Genomic DNA, 22,896 nt, shown 5'->3' with positions numbered 1-22,896 from the left:
TTTCCTTTGTGTTTGAGGGCGGTAAAATACAGTAATCCAGACATACTGAAGTTTTCTCTGCTGTCTTACATGCTTCCATTTAGAAAAAATAGATAGATAGATAGATAGATAGATAGATAGATAGATAGATAGATAGATAGATAGATAGATTGTGTGTATTCAGTTTGATGCATAGTTTGTTTGCCAGTTAATGGTTGTAGAAGGTCAGAAAAGTTTTACATATGAGTCACTCGTTTCATCCAGCTGCCATTTTGAGAGTTTAAGTGTTTTTTGCTGGGATATTGTGAAAGTGGGAGGCAAAAACAGGTTTTTTTGAGCCATGTTTGATGGTTGAATTGTTTGGAAGGCAACATTTACATTGCAGGTACTTAGTATATAATTCTTTAAAAAAGAATTCAGAGCAAACAACAGAAAACTTGACTTTGGACTGCAGATAATTAATGGGGTGGTTTGTTATTTAATGGCTCAACTTTTCTAAAATAAATACATAAATATATGTATCTGTTGTCAGTCTACTTGCCGAATGTGAACTCACATTCACATATTAAAATAATAACAATAAAAAAAAAAAAATATATATATATATATTTTATTTTATTTACTGTTAATGTGACCGTTTTAAAGTAAGTAACAGAAGCTCTGAAAGTTTGGCTTTTTTAAAATCACATGTTAATAATAATAATGCCTTATATTTATTTTTTCCCCCCTCAAATTTAAATCCAAGTCTAATCCTAGTAATTACAGTGTAATAATTTGACACACACTTTCTCAGTTCTTTGCTTTACCCAAATCTTTTTATGTAACTCAAAAATATGACTGAGACTATATATAAAAGAAAAAAAAGAGGATCGGGTGGGGGTGGGGGTGGGGGTGGGGATGGTGGTCTAAGAAAAAAAATTACATTTGAATGAGAAAGGCAGTCGACAGCCGTTTTTTCTTGTGACATATTTCTTCCATTACAGCAAATTAAATTCATTCAATTAGGCCACTAATCTCACAGTTTTCTACTCAACATCAGCTGAGGTGTCATGAAATGTCTGTTTATATTACAATGTTTATGATTTTGTGCTATGAACATCTCATTACATTCATTGTGATAGATAGATAGATAGATAGATAGATAGATAGATAGATAGATAGATAGATAGATAGATAGATAGATCGTTTTAGTCGATCAGATCCCAAGTAGATGAGGCAGACACATTTACACCTGGTATTTAAATCTGTTTCTTTTGTCCACTTTCGACCACTTCTGTCCCGATCTCTTCGAGGGGAGGGTCTATGGGTGAGTAAATGTATGGCCTTTTTCAGATATGTTGATCAAACGGATTAAATAAGCTCATGCAATTTACATATGAACGCGACGGAAGACGACGAAAAACACTGATCTCTGCTCTGGCAGTCGCAAGCCCACAGTGAACACTGTAAGTGTGTGTTAGAAATCAGGAATGGTGAGAGAACGTCGTGATTGGTATGTTTTTTGTCTTCAAACCAGTCTACCTCCAACAAAGTTTAAATATTGTATGGCTAGCGCACTTCCCATAATGTGTACGCATAATTCAGTAGTCGGAGAGTAGGCGGTCTTTTGTGGCTGTTCAAACACATTCAACCATATGAGTGTTTACACTACGAAAGCAATCCAGTCAAATGCATCTTCGACTACCTCTGGAAGTGGTCGAAAGTGGACAAGCTCAAAATGTTTAAGACCCCATTTAGCGTCATCCCCTTGTGATGCGATCAACCAAAACGCATCTTAGTCCCAGGTGTAAACGGCCATGGATGGATGGAAGGAAGGAAGGAAGGTAGGTCTAATATCTTAATTTTGAAACAACCACCAAACTGGCATTACCCAGTGGTGTTTTGTGGAAGTATTGTCAGGATATGAGGAGCATTCATATTGAACTCCAAGGTCAAGGAGCTACCGCTGATTATCTGAAATTAATCAAAGCCCCGAGGGCAGCCTGCTGTAAATAGACTCACGTGCACATCAGGGATTTTCACCACGTAAAGCTGGCTGCCCCTCGTCATTTTCATATTCGGTTTTGGATATTACGATCTGGCAGGATCTTGATAATAAGGGTGTGAGCGAGTCACGCGTCTGCCTCAAGACGGAAAATAAAATGGATGTCATCATCTTCTCTTAAAGCTTTAATCATTGATGTAATTGAAAGAAATGCTACAGTGGGCGCCGCACACCATGTTTTTTGATTCAACACATATACAACCATTTAGACTGATCTGTGTGTGTGTGTGTGCAGGGTTGCAGGAGTTAAAGTGAGGGGATAAGAGGGGTCCTCCACGTCGTCTCGGCACCGGGGGGCCCGACGCACCCGCCACATGCTTCCCATCTCCTTCAGCTCTCCTCTAGTGCTGCCGTGATTGGCAGAGATGTTAAGTGCCATTTGACACCTGAGAGGGTGAAAATTTGTGCGAGTGGGCAGTAATGAATTGGAGATGTCTACGCAATTAAAATCACTGTTAATTTCTCCAGGGAGATGGGGCCCCCCCTGAGCCCATGAATCATAGGACAGGAGGAGGGATGGAAAGAGTGAAGGATGAGTCACTGGCTCTCCTGGATGGAGAAGAACGAGGGCCCCCACTGCACCTCTCGCATCGTCCACCGTTAAGCATTTTTGATTAGGAAATCGCTTGATTTTTGTTCTGCTTCTGATTTGGTGGAAATTACTGTACTTTGGTTATCATCCACATTCGGATATGATTGTAGCACTTGTGATGTTCAAATCAGCGTTCAATGACACTGATTGAGATATGAATTGTTTCAGAGGGATGGAAGGAACCCTGCTTGGTTTTGTCGGTCCATCTCATCCCAGATTCTTCACTTGGTTGCTTTCCTCACAAAAGTTTAAGGAATATCTGTCACTCTGGTTCCCTGGCAGATGATCCAGGACATGTCAAATGGAGTAACATTATGAACTGGGAAAGCTTTTAGTTCACACACAGCGGACGGGTGTTTTTGTTTGCACTTGGCTAACGCTATACTTTCCACATTTCCTTTGGTTTGTTCTGCTTGATCCGTTCGCAGTGACACTATGAGCTCGTTTTACGACGCATTTGGCATTCTTTCAACCTCAATAATGTCACCCAAGTGCTGAAATCATTTATGAAGAAATGTAGAAGTGTAATTTCTGTCAGAGTTCAAGCCAATTAATAAAACCTGTCAGAGTCTTTCCTTCTTTGACCAACAGTGTTCTCTGAGGAACAAACCCAAACACTGACCTTGCAGAGACCCGAACAGCCCTGCTGCTGATCAGTGTCACCATACTCAGGCGTTCTCTGACTGCCATGTGTTTAAATTGCCTCCCACTGACATTCAAATTACAGACCCTATCTCATCTGTTGAGATCTGGCATTACAGTGAGTCCACCATCTCCCTTCACACATACACACACACACGCACGCACGCATGCACGCCGCCCAAGCACATAATGAGGCAAAGTCATCTCCTTCTGAATCCCCACTGGGTGTACCTGTGAAGTGTAAGGCCCAGATGCGCTATTTTCGGATCTCGCTCTTTTAATTTATTTCCATGATTTGGTGATAATAATAATAATTGTGCTGTACGTACTGCATTGAAATTAGCTGACACTTCCTAGGGCGTTATCGCTCAGCCATCGCATCCAAAAGTGCCTCTCCTCTGCTCGCATGCCTTCACTTCTTCATCTTTCGCCGTGCATTGACACAAAGGCTGCCGAAGCAGTTCTTCCTTCATATTCCTTTCCTTTTTTCAGCATATTCAAATCAGGTGTTTGAAAACTAACCTTGTTTGAATTGTAATGCCGCAACGGAGGGTTTACAATTTACTGATACAGCGGCATAATAGGAAGCGGAGCAGGTCTGAATTTGAAATGAATTAAATTTCTGCTTGTCTGTATTCTAATCACAATGTTACATGATAGCTTACAAGAGTGTCGTTGAGACCGTTTCTAACTAAATAAATTTGATTTTGAAAGGGTGTGTTTGGCAGATTGGCTTCTGCATATTTTTTACCGCCAGCCAGGTGCTGTCATGGATAAAGTACCTAGTTTATTGCACATAATAGGATGCAAGGATTGCAAAATATACATGAATTCTATTTGACAGAGAGAAGAAATATCACAAAGACTCCCGCCCGCCCAGAGATGGCATTTACCCACTATTCAGATGGCCCATGACGCCCACACCGGGCATAGATTAATCAGTATGCTAAAGAGGGAGCTAACATGTACATGTGGCGCATTTTACCCTTATTCTTGGCTGAATAACAAAGTGAATTTAAAAAAAAAGAACGCTAAAATTGCTAAATACATTCTGAATAAGATTCTTGTTTATTCCAGCAAAATTTTATTTGTTGAATGTCATTTTTAATCCAGTTTTTGTGTTAAATTTTATTTAGTTAATTAATAACAATTATTTTAGAGATATCAAGCAACACAATTTTAACTTGCGCATATCCTGAATTACAACGATAATAGTATGAATATTCATGTAATTTTCCTAAATTTAGCCTCAGTGGACATCAGTGGATTGTCGGAAATTACAGCTTTGGAACTTGTTTTTTACATTCCTACAGTTGCCATGTTGAGCGTTAAGACTTGTCCCATTCATTAACTTGTCCTTCTCCTACCCTTATACTATCTCTGGCTGAATCTTCATTGGTAACAGCACAGAAAAGTTAAGAGATGAGCCAGATGTCTAGCAGTCATTGACATGGGAACATTGAGTTCATCACTCCTCCATCCTCAGAAAGCCAAAATGTGGATTCTGTAGATTGCCTGGTTAAAGCCTCCAGATGTGTCCTACTTTTGTTCAGCAGTGACATGTGGTTAAACATACTTCCTGATGACCATCTCTGTTCAGGTCTCGAGTTTCCCTGTCTAGGGACAAAACTCACAGACCTTGCGAGTTCACACTGAAACTTCCTCTGTAGCTGCCACGGACTGCCATATTTATTAACTTGTTTTTCAGGCCAGCTGAGCTCGTAATTATCTGATAGAGCTCATTATAAGCTGCAATTGGAGGTGCCTGTATCCTCTGAGAGAGAAAGAGTAATAAAATAAGCAGAAATTTGGGGAATACTCTAAAGCCCCGGGCCCTTCTTTCCCATACAGCAACCTTGCATCTTATTTGAAAATGGGAATATTCAAAATGGGCAAACAATAAAGTTATGATTATGACAAAAAAAAAACTCATGAGGTTGAGAACATTAATTTACAATTATCCATTTTTTTGTTTTAATTAAAAATAAAGATCTGTGCGTATGAGTTTATTTATATATCACTATTATTCTTTTCCACTTAACTCCCAAGCAACATAAATATTTATAAGCCTTGATGCTTTCTTTTGAAGTCCCAAGTGAACATTCAATATAAAGTCCCTATCAAAACAATCAAAGAAAGCACAAAGAGGAAAAAAACTGGCCTAGCTAGCATTGTTTTTTTCCCCATCCCAGTGCACACGTAGAAAATATCCACCAAAAAAATAAATTGCTTGAGAGCATCAGGATTGGGACCAGTGCACTGTCGCTTTAAGATAAAATATTCTATCTTCTACATCATAATTATCTCCTTAAGGTAGAAATATTAGCATATCTTCCAATCTTATTATCTGAGAAATTGCCTCATTAAGTTGCCTGCCTCCCCTTGTGCCCACCTTGCATGCCATTGTCCATATTTCATCAGTGATCCCATAGAGCTCGGGGCTGCTCTGATTGGCAAGAGGCATATGCCTTATAACAGATCTCTATGGGGACTCAGAATGGGCCGAAATACCCCAGCAGAGCTCTGTTTCTGACACTGGGATGATCATCTTTAATTTCATGTGCCTTTGCTTCTTTATAGACAACCTACAAGTGAGCGGCTTCACCGCCTCTTCTCTCCTGCCTCCTGCCCTCGCTCCATCTCTCATCTGTCCTTCACGCGAGAGCATGGAGGGAATGCCAGTCAGGAAAATTTGCTCCGCTGCAAACTAGGGTCACGTCACAGAGGGGGACAAAGTCCGAAGGTCTCAATGTCTGGGGAGGAAATCTGATATATGCCTGGAGCTGTTCATGTAGGTGTGTGAATATTGAAATGTACCTTGTTTGGGTGAGTGTCATTCAGTGATGTGTCTCTCCTACATATTGGTCTCTGCAGGGTGGTCGCAAAAATTCACGGTCACTCACTAGACAACATTTTTACAAGGGCAGCAAATGCTGAACGAGTATGCTATACTGGGGTATTTAAAGCTTTTTAATGCCAATGACTTTTTGATTTCTAAAATGTTAAATAATAAAGAAAACAAGTTATTTAAAGTTAATGATTGCTTCCAAAATTAAATATTTGGAATGTAATTGCAGTAAGTCAAATCGTTAAAATATGATCCGATTTTTTTTATTTTAAAATATAGCGCATCTGAAATTAAAAAATAATAAATAAATGAATAAAAAAACCTGTGCAATACCATATAGAGGACCATAGTGAGCTCCCCCTTATTCGTAACCCCCTGTCGATGGCCTTGGGTCTCTTGTCCTTCTGAGAAATAACCGTGGACAGAGGACAAATCCCTGTTTGGAATTATGAGTTAACTGTCAAATTGAAGGGTCCCGCAGCGTCCTAAGCCTGAATTGTCCTGCTGCATACATTCACAGAAATTATTTAAATGATTACCACCACAAATTACACATTACCGCTTTCAGATATTAATGAGATGCGCTGGAATATCTCTAACAGCTTAATCTGTGAAATTTAAGCCATGAAATAAAATCTGACACCCATGGATTCATAATAAAATAATGTCTTTTTATCCCAGGCGATGGCCGAGCTAGCGGCTTTAGGTGAGATCTGAGGATGTGTGGATCCCATTTAGAAAATGTGCTGGTGTTGACAAGTCACCACTAGAAAGAGATGGTTGAAGAGGATAACTGTCACCATCCTTCACTCAGCCTTGATCAGAATGAGAATGGTGATGAGATTTAATTGTGGTCAGACACTGGCATCCTTCAAATGGATCGGTGGACTTGAGACACAGATGTTAATTGAATCTATTGCTCAGTTAAATGATTTCACTACTGTGTTTTAAATAGGTAGCCTCCAGCTTTGGTAATGTTCTGCTCCACAGCGTGTTGGTAAAAGAGCGCTCATTTAAATCTAGATTGATTTGCATAATGATAATTTTGCATTCTTGCATAATGAAACCCTTTTCCTCGAATTACTCAACGCAACATCTACAGCATTAAATGATCTTCTTTTATCTAAATTTCACTTATACAGGTGAACATGTGAAGCGTTCCATTGACTCATTATGAACAATGATTCATTTGAAATCAAATAGCATTATTCGTGGAAACTTGATTCGTTAAAGCAATAAAAACGAAGAAAAAAAATTAATGTAGCATTTTATTCAACCATCCGGTAAAGCTCTATTCATTACTGATAGCATTTAGTTTTTTTGAAAACATGTCTGTCAAGCTCCAAAAATGGACAAAATTCTGTCATCATTTACTTACCCTCATGTCGTTCCGAACCTGTAAGACTTTCGGTCATCTTCATAACACAAATGAAGATATTTTAATGAAATCTGAGATTCCTGTCCCTCCATTGACAGCCTACGCAACTACCACTGTGACTCTTCTAAAAAGTTCATAAAGAGATCATAAAACTAATCCATATGAATCGAGCGGTTTAGTCAAAAATGTCTGAAAACACGATCACTGTATATGAAAAACACATTTTATTTAGTCTTTTATTAACATAAAAACATTTAAGTCACACATCAGATATGGTAAACGGAAGCTCAAGCATGTTCGCTTGACGTGCGAGAACCAATGAGGTTAATTCTCATGTTACGCAGCAGGTTTGAGCTTCCACAGGAACCAATGAGGTTTGTTCTCACGCATCAAGCAAGTACAGTTGAGCTTCTGTTTTTGTTTGCTGATTAATGTTTCAAATGCTGATCAGTGTGAATGAAAGCCTAAATTAAATCTGTTCAGCATATAAAGTGAGTGTCTCTTCAGAATATTTGGACTAAACCGCTCGATTCATGTGGATTAGTTTTGCAATCTCTTTATGATTTTTTTGAAGCATCAAAGTGGTAGTTGCGTGGACTGTCAATAGAGGGACAGAAATCTCTCAGATTTCTTTTAAACATTTTCATTTGTGTTTCAAAGATGAACGAAAGTCTGAACAGGTTTGAAACGACATGAGGGTAAGTAATTGATGACATTTTTTTTCATTTTTGGTTAAACTAACCCTTTAATTAAATTGAGTAAATTATTTGTAATAAAACAAAATTGAGTGAGCAAATTGCTATTGCCATTTAAATGTGCAGATATTGATGTCTCTCATTAGCTGAAAACAAAGCATTGCACTTAGTTTTGAAGACTTAGATTTAGAATTAGAGGAAGTTTCCATCTGTAACAGTAAGTTTTACTTTATGAGTGTGTGTGGGAAGACGGGCGAGGGCGGATGTTGTGTTCATTCTGGAGCATGTGTGGGGCAGGTTGGTCGAGTCTTGATATGCTTAACAGCCAATTTACAAAGGTCAGGTCCTATGGATCAAACCGTTCAGTAAATTGCACCTTCAAACTCATAAATGAGAAACAATCATCTTGCTAAAGGTCACGGCGCTAGCACTGTGGATTACAATAATAAAGTAAGCCACCCTGCTCTTCCACTAATTTACGCGAGGAACTCAGGAACATTGGCTAAAGAACGTCTTCTTTGTTTCTTTTTTTCCCTCCCTCTCTCTCTCTCTCTCTCTCTCTCTCTCTCTCTCTCTCTCTCTCTCTCTCTCTCTCTCTCTCTCTCTCTCTCTCTCTCTCTCTCTCTCTCTCTCGCTCTGTCTTTCGATCTCATTTTGTCTCTTTTTCTCTTTCTTAAGTCACAGATGGATACTCTCCCTTAAGAGTGTTCATTAATTTTCACAACCATAACAAGAGATAATTTCAACGGTTACATTATAAAGAATTTTACATTCCAAAAGTCTTTATACAACACTGAAATCCATTTGTATTTATTTTAATTTAAACCTGAAAATAAATATTTTATTATTGTTAAAAAGGGTGCAAAACAAAGAAGGCATCAAATGTTATTTTTTCTTTATTTTCAATTTTAAATGAACATTTTAAGGTTATGAAAGACGCAAAACAAAGAAATGTTATGAAATATTACAGGTTTAAAGTAAACAAAGAAAAGTTATGGAAAATAAATATATTTATTTGAATTATTTTCATGTTTAAAATATAGTTTTTGATGATGCGAAAAAAAGAAAAGTTATGGCATAAAACGAAGGAATATTTAAAATGCATGTTTTGTGTGTGTTTTTAGTAATTGTTGGTTTAGTGTGTTTGAGTGCTCATTGTTACAATTACACAGCAAAAGTCCAGTGACATTTTTATTTGTGCATGGTAGAAAGCAAATACTGATACTGACATAATGACATACATTTAATATGGAAAATGGAACTACATGGCTACATAATTTATAATGGTGATATTAGGTGACATGTATTTGAGTATCTGTGTACAGGTAGCAGGACTCTGGATTAGATTAGATTTACATTAGTTTCAACTTTGTTGTCATTGTGCAGAGTACAATTATAGAGACAATGAAAGGCAGTTAGCGTCTAACCAGAAGTGCAAAAATGCAGAAAAGTGCTATGTGAACAGTATAGACAGGTAGTGCAGTGTAAACAGTCTATATGACATATAGGGGAGTCTGCTTAAATTTGTGACTTGTCGTTTGTTTATTCAAAGTCAAAGACAGTCCAAAGTAGTGCTACTTTGCACATTTTTGTGGGTCTGAGGTGTATTTAACATTGTAGCTGCCAAAGCTCCGCTGCTTTCTTCGACCCTCTTTGTCTGTGGTCCTGCGCTGTGCTCACTCAGTGTGCAGTGTGAGAGGGGGAGTGGCCACTCATTGTGCAGTGTGAGAGGGGGAGTGGCCACTCATTGTGCAGTGTGAGAGGGGGAGTGGCCACCCAGTGTGCAGTGTGAGAGGGGGAGTGGCCACTCAGTGTGAAGTGTGAGAGGGGGAGTGGCCACTCAGTGTCCAGTGTGAGAGGGGGAGTGGCCACTCAGTGTCCAGTGTGAGAGGGGGAGTGGCCACTCAGTGTGAAGTGTGAGAGGGGGAGTGGCCACTCAGTGTCCAGTGTGAGAGGGGGAGTGGCCACTCAGTGTGCAGTGTGAGAGGGGGAGTGGCCACTCAGTGTGCAGTGTGAGAGGGGGAGTGGCCACTCAGTGTGCAGTGTGAGAGGGGGAGTGGCCACTCAGTGTACAGTGTGAGAGGGGGAGTGGCCACTCAGTGTACAGTGTGAGAGGGGGAGTGGCCACTCAGTGTGCAGTGTGAGAGGGGGAGTGGCCACTCAGTGTCCAGTGTGAGAGGGGGAGTGGCCACTCAGTGTGCAGTGTGAGAGGGGGACTGGCCACTCAGTGTGCAGTGTGAGAGGGGGAGTGGCCACTCAGTGTGCAGTGTGAGAGGGGGAGTGGCCACTCATTGTGCAGTGTGAGAGGGGGAGTGGCCACCCAGTGTGCAGTGTGAGAGGGGGAGTGGCCACTCAGTGTGAAGTGTGAGAGGGGGAGTGGCCACTCAGTGTCCAGTGTGAGAGGGGGAGTGGCCACTCAGTGTCCAGTGTGAGAGGGGGAGTGGCCACTCAGTGTCCAGTGTGAGAGGGGGAGTGGCCACTCAGTGTCCAGTGTGAGAGGGGGAGTGGCCACTCAGTGTGCAGTGTGAGAGGGGGAGTGGCCACTCAGTGTGCAGTGTGAGAGGGGGAGTGGCCACTCAGTGTGCAGTGTGAGAGGGGGAGTGGCCACTCAGTGTACAGTGTGAGAGGGGGAGTGGCCACTCAGTGTAAAGTATGAGAGGGGGAGTGGCCATTCAGTGTGCAGTGTGAGACGGGGAGTGGCCACTCAGTGTCCAGTGTGAGAGGGGGAGTGGCCACTCAGTGTCCAGTGTGAGAGGGGGAGTGGCCACTCAGTGTGCAGTGTGAGAGGGGGAGTGGCCTCTCAGTGTGCAGTGTGAGAGGGGGAGTGGCCACTCAGTGTCCAGTGTGAGAGGGGGAGTGGGCACTCAGTGTCCAGTGTGAGAGGGGGAGTGGGCACTCAGTGTCCAGTGTGAGAGGGGGAGTGGCCACTCAGTGTGCAGTGTGAGAGGGGGAGTGGCCACTCAGTGTGCAGTGTGAGAGGGGGAGTGGCCACTCAGTGTGCAGTGTGAGAGGGGGAGTGGCCACTCAGTGTGCAGTGTGAGAGGGGGAGTGGCCACTCAGTGTGCAGTGTGAGAGGGGGAGTGGGCACTCAGTGTCCAGTGTGAGACGGGGAGTGGCCACTCAGTGTGCAGTGTGAGAGGAGGAGTGGCCACTCAGTGTGCAGTGTGAGAGGGGGAGTGGGCACTCAGTGTCCAGTGTGAGAGGGGGAGTGGGCATTCAGTGTCCAGTGTGAGAGGGGGAGTGGGCACTCAGTGTCCAGTGTGAGAGGGGGAGTGGCCACTCAGTGTGCAGTGTGAGAGGGGGAGTGGGCACTCAGTGTCCAGTGTGAAAGGGGGAGTGGCCACTCAGTGTGCAGTGTGAGAGGGGGAGTGGCCACTCAGTGTGCAGTGTGAGAGGGGGAGTGGCCACTCAGTGTGCAGTGTGAGAGGGGGAGTGGCCACTCAGTGTCCAGTGTGAGAGGGGGAGTGGGCATTCAGTGTCCAGTGTGAGAGGGGGAGTGGGCACTCAGTGTGCAGTGTGAGAGGGGGAGTGGCCACTCAGTGTGCAGTGTGAGAGGGGGAGTGGGCACTCAGTGTCCAGTGTGAGAGGGGGAGTGGCCACTCAGTGTGCAGTGTGAGAGGGGGAGTGGCCACTCAGTGTGCAGTGTGAGAGGGGGAGTGGCCACTCAGTGTGCAGTGTGAGAGGGGGAGTGGCCACTCAGTGTGCAATGTGAGAGGCGGAGTGGCCAGCGGCTAGAGCGGCAAAAGTCAATGTGTTCTTCTTTTACCGATATATACATATATTTAACGATATCTTTTGCATTTCTAATCCAAACAACATCAAACTTGACACTGCAATTACTTGTGCCCGTAGCAAGACACCTGTCAAGATTGAAATCCATCGGACTAACAGTTCGAGACATATGCGAATAACAGACAGACAGACAGACGTTCCTGTAATTTATAGATAGATAGATGTAGCCTACTGTACAGTTACACTAAAATCATCTTGGAATACTCACCTTTTTATAAAGTTAATCCATTACAAAAAATGATAGTAAAAATTTGTAATCCTTTAATGTGAGTTTTAATGAATCACTCAGTTTGTCCATTTCAGGTAGATTGCAGTAAGTTCATGAGAGCGCACATTTACCGCTGGACTGTGCCAAGTGTCAGATTACTTTTGACACCTCATTAGCAAGCATCCATAAAGACTGGACATGACATCACCTCATCACTGCACCTGATCAAACTGTCACTCAACCACAGGAACCTTCATTCACACTGCATTTGCGTTTAAGTTTTGAACTACATGAACTTGCTCTTGCTCTGTTTAATGGTAAAACATGTTGTCATGTGCTAAAGCTGCGAAAGAGATCTTAAAACAGCTTTTATATTAAGAATCGTTCTGAATGTGTTCTCATGGGTGTCAAATCCCACACATCCCTGCTTCTCTTTTCCAAGTTCTGAAACTGGGGACGGGTGAGAATAGGGACAATCTGGGGACAGACTGGCAGCCTAATTAAGCCTGGGGAAAGATGCCCGGGGTCAGCCAATTACAGCCTCATCTATATGCATCTGTTATGAAGGGTTCTCCAGGGAGACACTGAACGGACAGCAACCGAATGCCCAAAATCACTGGATGCACACTTTTTATGTTATTTCAAACAGAGTCCCCCAAATGAGGGATAATTCACCCAGTAATAAAAATACAAAACATTTAGTCAACCTCATGCCATTTCAGACTTTTTGTCTTGTGGGGATCATAAAAGGAGATGTTTGAAATATTGTGCTTGTTGCTCTTTACCATCCAATTTCTAAGACAACACAAAAAAACTATTTAAGTATCATACATGTTATCCATACTGAAAATCTAGCTTTCCTTGCTGGATTCATAAGATGATTACGGTACAAATTGTACTTTTGAGTAGAAACCTTTCAGTGAATCATTTGATCTGATTCACAAAAGCAGTCTAGCTTTTCATAAGTTAAACTCAAAATACCACATAAGACATATGCTATGGGCAAAGACGATTAACTGAATATATACAGTATGGCTGTAGTTGTGGGCATGAATAGAAAATATCATATGTTTTCGAGAAGGGTTTTACTCTGAAACCGTCTAACATGCCAATTGAAACTAAAAGTAAAATACAATGTATTATGTAATATATACATTTAAAATACAAAATCTATATTATATTGTTAAAAATGAAAAAAATATATTTATAATTATTCATACACTTAATATATAAGTTGAGTGTATATAAGCAGAAAAGCAGTTCAGCAAAAAAAGATTTGTTCACAAATTGTTGAAAAGGTTATGACTTAAATTTCGTTTATTTTCTCATACACCTTGTATGGCTTCAGAATACTTGGATAGGGTTTCTGTGGGTCTTAATTCTTAATTCACTCTTACACAAATTGAAGTCTTAAAAAGGTCTTAAATCTAAACAGAAAGTCTTAAATTCATATTCATTGCATTACATGTTATGTTGCATACATTGCAAAAAAAAAAAAACCTTCCTCAGTATTTTTTTGTCCTGTTATCAATACAGATATCTAAACCTATTTAAATCGCAATGACTTTACTTGACATGCACATGTAAAAAAAAAAAAAGTATGCTTAAACCAAGAGCAAACACCTGTCAATGAGTTATGAAAACTTTCCTTTGAATTAAGTAGATATTTGTACTTGTTTTAATCATAAACTAGTGATCAATTTGATACATTTCACAGAAATCAAGACTTCAAATTTTACGTTATTTTGTTTCTTCAGTAAATGTATCTTGATTTAAGAATCTTTAGACAGTTGCTCTGAAAAAAAACAAGACATCAATACTGAGAAAGAACATCACTTTTTCAACATTAATATTTCCATATTCTAATGGTTGGGAGCTGAGCAATTAGAGCTACTTATTTATTGTAAAATGAATTAAAAAGTAATGGATATCTGTTGGAAGTTATATTCTGAACTCTGAAGTTGTTGCTCCCTAGACATTTACATTTAGAGAACATATTGATATATTGTTTTTCCTTCAAATTATTACTTACATATTCCTTACTTGGTCTTAAAAAAATCTTGAATAAATCTTAAAATTTACCTCCAGAAAACCTACAGAAACCCTGCTTGGCATATAGTACACTAGTTATATGGAGCATGTTTTTTTTCTTTTTCAGTTCACATGAATTGTAACTGCACTGAAATGAGCAAATTTAGATTTTTAGGTGAACCATTCCTTAATGCATTGTCCTAGATCAGTGATGAAGGGTGAGGTATTTGATGTAAAGATCTCCCAGAGCAGCGTTTTACTCCTCTGAGTCAAACCTAATGGCTCCGTCAGTGAGACACTAATGACAGATTGGACTAATCACAGCTTCCATCCATGTGACTGAAGTCTTCTGAACCGCTGTTTTAGCAACACTAATTTCTCCGCCGATACTTCTTTCACATTCTCTTTTAGCCGTTGTCCTTTTAAACGGACGCAAAATGATTCTGTTAGTGTATCCGCCAGCATTTTCTATTCACCTGTCAAATGACAGAAAATACCAAATTGCTCTGTCTTTTAGTGCCTCTGGAAGCTATTTGTACAGATGCTGCGAGAGAAAAGAGACGATTGCTTACAGTGTGCACTCATCAGGGGGGTGACACGCAGACAATAGGTTTTGCTGTGGGGTAATTGCAGGCCGTTGGGGTGTCAGTCTGCCCAACAGAGGCCTGCTCGCTGCCATTGATGAACAAATGAGACTCCTCTCCCTGGTGGATGGGGCTCCGTATGGACAACAGGGGGCAGTATTGAGTCGCAATAGTTTCTTCTGTTTGTGTGGCCGTCCCCTCCTTTGCGTTCAGCCTTACCCAGATGATGCTGGCAGGGGTCCAGGAGCTGGACCGAGGCAGATTAATTACACTTTTTTCAATTAATGTTCTAATGACGAACTGTTGTGTATTCTGCCGATAAGCATGTATAATCTATGTGTCAAGGGGGATGATAGGGAGATAATAGCACGCGAAGAAATAATATTTCACACCTGACGAGGTAAATAGAGCCAGATAGACGAGTCACGTCTGCATTGACCACTGAAGGCCTGACCAAATGGATCTGCGTGTAGGCAAGCGACACAGAATTTTCCATATGTCTGTATTTCGAATAATCATTTTGATGGATTCACTTTGAAGCGCTGGGCATTGATGAGGATCCAGAAAAATGAATTGCTCATCTTTCATTTGATAGGAGATGGCCAGCTGCATCCCCTGAAGATATACAATATTACTATTTAGAAATATAATAATTAATGATATATGTACATCACTGTTCAAAAATTGGTGTCAGTAATATATAAAAAAGGAATAATATTTCATCTTTCAGTAAAGATGTTTTTGAAAGTCTCTTATTCTCACTGAGGCTGCATTTATTTAATCAAAAATACATAATACTGTTAAATGTTAACTGTTTTCTGTTCTAAAATATTTTAAAATGTAATTTTTTATTGTGATAGCAAGGCTGAATTTTTAGTACTATGTGTCATATGATCTCTCAGAAGTCATTTTACTATGCTGGAATTCTACTGACCCACCCCCCACCCCACCCCACACACACACACACACACACACACACGTTTACTTACAGTATCTATCTAACTGGGACATTCCATAGAGGTAATGGCTTTTATATTGTACAAACTGTATATTCTATCCCCTTACACCAACCCATACCCCTAAACCTACTTCTGCATTTTTACATTTTTAATTTTAATTACTTTATTTTTATACCAGATTTACAAATGAGGACATCTCTAAAGGTTTTTGGAGATTTTGTCAGGTTTTGGTCACTTCTGGGTACAAATTTGTCCCCAAAATATAGTTAAGTAGACACACACACACACACACACACACACACACACACACACACACACACACACACACACACACACACACACACACACACACACACACACACACACACACACACACACACCAGTAATCCAGACTAATAGTTGGTGAACTTGTAGTAAATAATGGTTAAATCATATCTTATTTTAAATATCAATCAAGCTTTTTTTAAGTTCTTATCACATATATGTGGCAATATCAACTTTTTATTTTAAGAAAGTAGTAGTAATAATGGCTCAAATTCAGGAAATAGCTTTTTTTTAAATTAGCTGTTAAGCTCGGTCTGTCCTCAGAAAAAAATCTGTTTTTAATTCCAAAGACACTTAACATGAGTCTTACTCTCACTTTAGCTAATCAGGCCCAATGATTTCATTACACATAGTTTTTAAGATAATAGGAATTCAAAGTGTGTTAAATTAAAATAAGCCCTCCATCCATGTGCTATACAACAGTACTGGAGGAGAATAAAATATTGGGACTGAGGGCTAGTCTTCTGTCCATTATATCATCACCATCCTATTCATGAGAGAGAGAGAGAGAGAGAGAGAGAGAGAGAGACGAAAAAAAGATAGATAAGTCTCTTACTGCCTTGTGACTAAAGACCTGAATTCAACTTCCCATTAAAGTGTTAAAATTTTTAAACAATAAAAAGAGAGAGAGAGAGAGAGAGAGAGAGAGAGAGAGAGAGAGAGAGAGAGAGAGAGAGAGAGAGAGAGAGAGAGAGAGAGAGAAAACTAACGCACTTTTTAATTAAAAAGGATCCTAATAATCCACATCATATTATACACCATAGATTCATCGGTCAATTTAATAACATGCAGTCTTTTGGATCTTAATATCTTTGGAAACAGGTTTCCTTCATAACTGAGGGGCTTTGTTAATTACACACAGGGCCTAATGATTTTGAATATTCAGTGGCTCTCGATGTTTTGATAAATGGGCTTCCACTAAGATTTATTCCTAATTATCTCATTTGTCTTTCTCCATTACTTTTTATAGCTTAAATTTATGAAGTCATTAAGACGTTAGTGGCCCTGATAATGATTAGGAGAAAGAATTGTATGAAAGTGAATTATACGAAAATGATTATGGCTAAAGGAGTCTTTAAAATGAAGCCGGTGAGGAAGTTGTGTGGGCTTTGTTTAAAGGTGCAGGGTACTGTTCAATCACGCAACCCCTGGCACGGCCCTCGTTCGCCTGGGCGCAGGCGGAAATAACGGTGATTAAAATGTCTTTTTGTCACTGTTCGCCCCTCTCTCTCTCGCTCCTTCTGTTCTGATTCATCCCTTAATGTGCGCTAGTGCTGACGGTAGCAATATTCTCTGTGGGACCCGAGATGAGATCGCTCTCTGAAAAAAAGGGGCTATTTTTAAAATGGCCCTTTATACTTGCACGTTTGTTTAATTTCAGCCCGTCTTTGAAGATAAAATGAAACACATAAATACAGGCCATTACATCCGCATTTGAGCTCCTTTATTATTATTACATTTTTACTGGTTTTCAGCTTCCAGACCGACAACCAGGCAGAAACATTGACTTTATTACTTTTCCTCTCTTTCAAAACTGATTTCCACCCTTTCGTACCTAATTAAACAATGAGGTATGTAATATACCATGTGTCTTCTCACATTGACAGTCTGTTATGAGAAGCATCTGGCAATTCAAACATTGGTCATGCCTTGATTTTTATTTTTTAGGAGAATATCCATGGTCACATCCTCCGTTGAAACCATAAATGTCAGCTGAGGATCTAGATCATTGTGAGTAAAACCAAAACAGTCGAGAGCGAATTTCTACATCACTTACTGTAGTGTCACGACGTCCCCTTAAAAGCAACTTCCAAAAACATTTAAAGGTGCCTTCGATAATTAAATATCACATGTTAATGTATAAATTTGGTCAGTGGCACCTTCTGTAAATCATTCGCCTTAATTAGAATCTGCATTCATCTTTACACTCTCATGTTGCTCCAAAGTCATTTGTTATTAAAGGGGGTTGCAATTTTGATAGTTATTAAATAAAAAATAATTAATTATATTACAAAAGAAATATTGTATATTATTATGTGTTGATATTTGTATATTAATGTATTAAAATAATATTTATTATTGTTACTAACATATCATTTAAATCGGGGTCATTTGCAAAGTTTTTAAAATGTGTTTTTTTAGGTGAACAAAAGACAAATGTTTTTATACGTTCTAACATTTTGTTGGGTGAGTATAGATAACTAACTAAATGAAATGAGGTGCAGGAGAACATGTTTTGCTGTCCATTGAGAAGCTCTCCGGATGGGAGGCTAACTGCACGCTCATCTGTCCTCCTCTTATTCTCCCTCCCGCCCGCTTCTTTTCTCTCTACAGAGAAAGACAGATCTGAAGAGGTTGTGTAAGCCTCTGGTTAATTAATTATTTAATTATCTAATCAAGCAGATGAAGAGCATCTCCCTACACCAGTGTTAATTATGAAACAGCTGGGGCAGTGTGCTGAAGGAATATTGAAACAGGGCTTGGCAACCTTTCGTTTTTCCATCTCTGCTTCTCTGTTCTCCCGGCAGGGGGAGTAGTGTGTCTGCTAGTGGCGGATCAGAAGAGCACTGGAGAAGAGAGAGCTGGGTTGGGTGGAAACTTCCTAAGGCTCAGAAATATCATAGATTTAGTAGGTGAGAGTTTAGAGCTCAGATTCAGCAAGTGCGTTTCTGTTTACCAAACCATATGGGTCTCATCTGAATGACTACTGTACACTTTATTTTATCTATTTAATTTTTTATTTTTTTATTTAGCCACTTTTTAGTAATACCCGTCTATGTAATACTTGGATATATATATTTAAAAAAAAAAGACAAGAATCCATAACTACTTTTAAATAGCCGTCAGTGGAGACAGATAGTATCTCTTATAGGTATTAGCAGGGGCTAGTGCTAACCAGCTTAACTCTGACCATTTGGATGAATATTCAATCTTTAATTTCTTTTTACTTCCAAATGATGTAAAAACTGCCTTAAAAACTACTGATTAACCACTCGTGCGAACATTTAAGGAGACATGTCCTCAATGATGGTTACAAACATGTTAGGAACAGATGAGCTGGAATATAGCTAATTCAAACCTGCATTTCCCACATGAGCACTATGCACTACACACTATGTTCTTCTGCCTTCACCAGTGCGTCCAGCATTATTACCTACCATCCTCCTTTGATTTCGCATAGAATTATCTCTCTTCTTCATAGTGCCTAATTAAAGCATGTGAACAAGGATGTCAAGAATAGCCCGTCACACCGGTCAATGATTAAGACCACCTTGAGTGTTTCCCCCATCTCCTTCCCCAGCAGTGTTTCCACCTAACGGCAGCAATGTAGTGGAATTGCCTTTAATTGCAATCATCTAGACAGGCCCTGGGTAGAAACGCAGTTTCATGGGCTCCATGCGTTGCATTAAATTAAAGGCAGAGTGGGGACTGGATAATTGGCTTGAGTCTCTTGCTCTCCTCAGTCACGCAAAAGCGCCAGCTTGTGTTCCTCCGACACACGTGTTTCACGGTCACTTCCGCTCGCAGGCCAGCACTCAGTGGGTTGAGATTAATGAGAGCTGGCTTGCCTCACTCAGCTTTATGTGGCCTTTGGGTTAGGAGACCCTATGGGGTCTGAAGAACTAATTGTGCTCAATTTAGCAATGAGTGCTAAGCTCTTAGTCAAACGTCTATACCTAATGGTTATTTAGTTCATGGTGGCTAGTTAAGAGCTAAACAACTACTATACAGGAAGTACCTCAACTTGTTCTAAAGTGGTTTCTGAAGCATGTTTTTGTTTGCTGTAATAGATCGGTTCCACAAAAGCAAACACAAGCATACTTCTATCTTTTTCAACTTTACAATGGCAGCGCATCGCTTCCATGGGAGACTGAAACGAGTATGAGTATTTGTCAAATTTTTCCTACCAAATGCACCTATATACAACAAATAGTTCCGGTGCTTAAATCTGAGCAGTGCAAGAGTGCTGATGTCACTTATTGTATCACTCTTGTCTGTGTTTGCATGTTCCAGGTGGACTATCTGTCTTTCTATTAGTGGAGGGGATTTGAAATGAATCTTTTTGCAGGTGGCGTATCAAGTCAGCTTGGGCCCATATGCAAAATAAATTGAAAGGGCACCAAACAAGAAGTGCTATGAAGAGGCATTTATGAGTTGCCTGATAAATACATAATCTCTGTAAAAGTAGTATTAGTAATAGTCAAAAATGTTCTATTGAGCAAGTTAAAACGCAACCTGGAGTGGCATACCTCAACCCAAAAACTTTTCACAACCAGAACGGAACTAAGGTAAGTAAGGGATAATACATATGGCTAGTTGTGCATTAAATGATTTTAATGCACAATGTGGAGGCAAAGAACCACCTGACGTAAAGCTTGGAATGTAATGGTAGAAATAATGGTTATTTTGTCTATAGGTTGTTAGATCTAGCATGCTGCCACTTTAAATCAGACACAGAGATAAAGTAATTCAGTAAGATACATTTTTTTGTGAATTAATGGGGGGGGGGGGGGGGGTTCATTACCGCAGTATCTCTAGTAGTGTTTGTTGAATTACTTCAAAAAACAGTGAGGTTACCAACTCGTTGCTGAGAAATATAATGCAGCGTTTCAGTAGTGAAGCTATTTTAGTAATAAAAGTCGTAGGCAGCGTTGACAACAGGTTTCTGTGCTCCTGAATGTTTTTGTGTGTGTGTGCTGCATGATCCTAATCCCTTTGTGTGAGTGACTGTCTGTATGTGTGCGCATGTGCTTCAATGAAAGGCCTTATGTAGCCCCGCCCCTTTTCGGTGCTGCACTCGTTGTGAAAAACCGCTCATTTTAAAATCTTCCTGGTTTTCTGACATTTGTTATGACATCCGGTACAAACATTACAGTGCTCATGATAACTTTTGTTAACTCTGCTATAAATCCACTTCACCAGCTAATTACTCTTCAACAGCGATGGCATAAAAATATACAGAGCTATCGCAAAAACGGAAGTTCAAAGACAACATTTTAAAGATGGCTGCACGCTTGTTTCTCTGGTGCAATAAGTCTGTAGTAATGAAGCGAATGACGCATAGCTTTAGGCAAGCCCAATCCACCCAGGCCCATATGCATATACCCACTACCAGATGCTACGCCACTGCTGCAGGTTCATTGTTACACGCGTAGTAGGTGGTGACAATTGAGTGTCTTTGTGAGTTGTTTGAATTATTAACTCAACCATGAATTCGAACAGTGTACTAGTATATTATTAATATTTCTGCCAAATAAAGATATTGTAAAAATAGTAAGATTAGTAGGCTATGCTAGTGTTACTCTTGCTCAACATTTGAATCATTCATTAAACCAATTAGTTTAAAAAAAATAGATACATTCAGGAACTAAAGAAGTGTTTTTATGAGTGAGTCATTGAAATATTCACTCAACTGATTCTTTAGGAATGAGCGAGTCATTGAATCATTCATTTAACCAATTCAGTCAAAAACGCTGACTGTGATCAGAGTGTAACGTCTGGATTGTGGCTTTGTTTTGGAACTATTTTCATTGGTGGTACTACCAAAAGTAGTTGGTAGTTGGCTATAACTCCCCAACCCAGCCGCTCTGGAGCTCCAAAACTCTGATTCCTAGTAGTATGTTTTTTGATCTGTTGTTGCAAAAGCAATATCACACTTGCAATCATGCTGTTTTATTTTGTAAGATCAGCAATTTTAGCCTGTGAATAATGGAACAACAGAAATTTTGCTTGTGTAATATTCAACTCTGAAACTTCAAACTGGTCTATTTCTCTGCTGTTTTCCTTGTCACAGGTCTATTATAGCTACACGTTTCCTTGCTGTACAGTTGTGTAAACACAGGGCAAGTAAAATCTTCTCTTGTTAGAATCACACCCTCGGTGTGATTGTGTCTCATTTGAAGCGAAGCGACTGAACCTCTGTGTGCACAGGGAATAATCTCGGAGTCTGTCGATGCATACCTCATCTGTGCTGTCTGCATTCAGAGATTAGTGTTGTGTAGTGTCACTTAGGGACTGTTGAATAAGAGAGTGTGTTTATTTCGGGGAGTACAGTGAAACAGAGATTGAACAGCATTAAAGATGAAGAGCATGACAGATTACATGGATCATTTTAATCTAAATCAGCATTGGGTATATCTGGCAATTGGAAAATTACTACTTTCCCATGACTGACGTTATTCAGTATTCCATGACTGTTGGCACAACGGCTCCTTCTCTAATTGTCTCTTTACACCTTTTCATTTAACTGCAGATCGTTGTTACAGCGAAAATACTAAATAGGTATACTGTAGTTTACTAAATAGTAAAACTGAAGATAAATAAATAATCCAAGGTAAGTCAAGTCACCTTTATTTATAAGGCAATTTATACAATAAAGATTGTTTTGAAGCCGCTTTACAGTAATAAACAGGAATACAATGATCAATGTTGCAAACAGAATTCTGCTGTAAAGTAGCTCTAAAAAGTCAAGAGTGTCATTGTTCAGCTGAAATAATTTCAGTGTTGATTTAGTTCAGTTTAATAACTGTGTAAAGTGAATCAATTATGAAATGAGTTCAATTCAGCCATAAAGCAGCTCTGTAGTGTCAGTGCAGTCAAATAATGTTGTTTTTATTAAATATCTAGTAAATGTATTTTTATAGGAAAAAGGACATCCTAACACATATATTTTATTTTCACAATTAAATATATAAACATGTATAGATTAAATGTATAGAAAATGGTTTGCCAGTTTTACATTCAGGCTAATTCAAGATACATTATCTTAAAAGAAGTGCACTCTATGCAATTTGCTTAAGTAAATTTATCTTGATTAAAG

At 39.6% G+C, this 22,896-nt stretch overlaps 1 long non-coding RNA gene across 4 annotated transcripts in view; it reads left to right on the top strand.

The window, feature by feature from the left end:
• LOC143711591 (uncharacterized) overlaps nucleotides 1-22,896 on the top strand; it is a 44,803-nt gene that overhangs the window by 14,353 nt on the left and 7,554 nt on the right. For 2 of the 4 annotated variants that reach the window (XR_013194881.1, XR_013194880.1), the window contains exon 3: nucleotides 5,838-6,052. This is a non-coding gene — a long non-coding RNA (uncharacterized LOC143711591). Of the gene's footprint in view, nucleotides 1-5,837; nucleotides 6,053-6,131; nucleotides 6,270-12,620; nucleotides 12,865-22,896 lie in introns of those variants that run through there. The other 2 variants (XR_013194882.1, XR_013194883.1) reach the window with 2 other exon arrangements.

This window comes from Siphateles boraxobius, unplaced genomic scaffold (assembly GCF_051911475.1).
Source record: "Siphateles boraxobius isolate OS27281-9 unplaced genomic scaffold, OSU_SipBor_1 5, whole genome shotgun sequence".
NCBI lineage: Eukaryota > Metazoa > Chordata > Actinopteri > Cypriniformes > Leuciscidae > Siphateles > Siphateles boraxobius.
Note: the sequence above shows the minus strand (reverse complement) of the source record. Positions and strands in the feature narration are given on the sequence as shown.